The sequence below is a fragment of the Myotis davidii genome, unplaced genomic scaffold (assembly GCF_000327345.1).
Source record: "Myotis davidii unplaced genomic scaffold, ASM32734v1 scaffold815, whole genome shotgun sequence".
In the NCBI taxonomy this organism is placed as follows: domain Eukaryota; kingdom Metazoa; phylum Chordata; class Mammalia; order Chiroptera; family Vespertilionidae; genus Myotis; species Myotis davidii.
The window spans coordinates 371,993-372,329 of NW_006288179.1; positions in this window are offsets into that span (position 1 = coordinate 371,993).

Consider the following 337-nt stretch of genomic DNA (forward strand, 5'->3'; position numbering starts at 1 on the left):
TCTCGCCCCAGGCCATATTGAGACCTCCAGGCTGGGAGTGCAAACCCATCTTCCCTGCGGCTCATAATCAACACCACCTCCCCCACCAGCCAGGTGCCACTACCCACCCTTCCCATTAAATTAGGGCTAACGAGCTCTTTCCCCCTTTAAAGGACATTCACCCTCAAGGCCCATCTGTCCCAAACCTCCTTTCCCTTTTCTGAGGCCGAACATCCCACCTGTTCCTGAAGCCCCTCACCTTGTCCTCGCTCAGGGCATTTGGGTGCCCGCCCGTGTCATGCTCTGCCAAGGGGCTGGGAGTAATGCGGGTGCCATTTAGGATGGACACACAGCACAG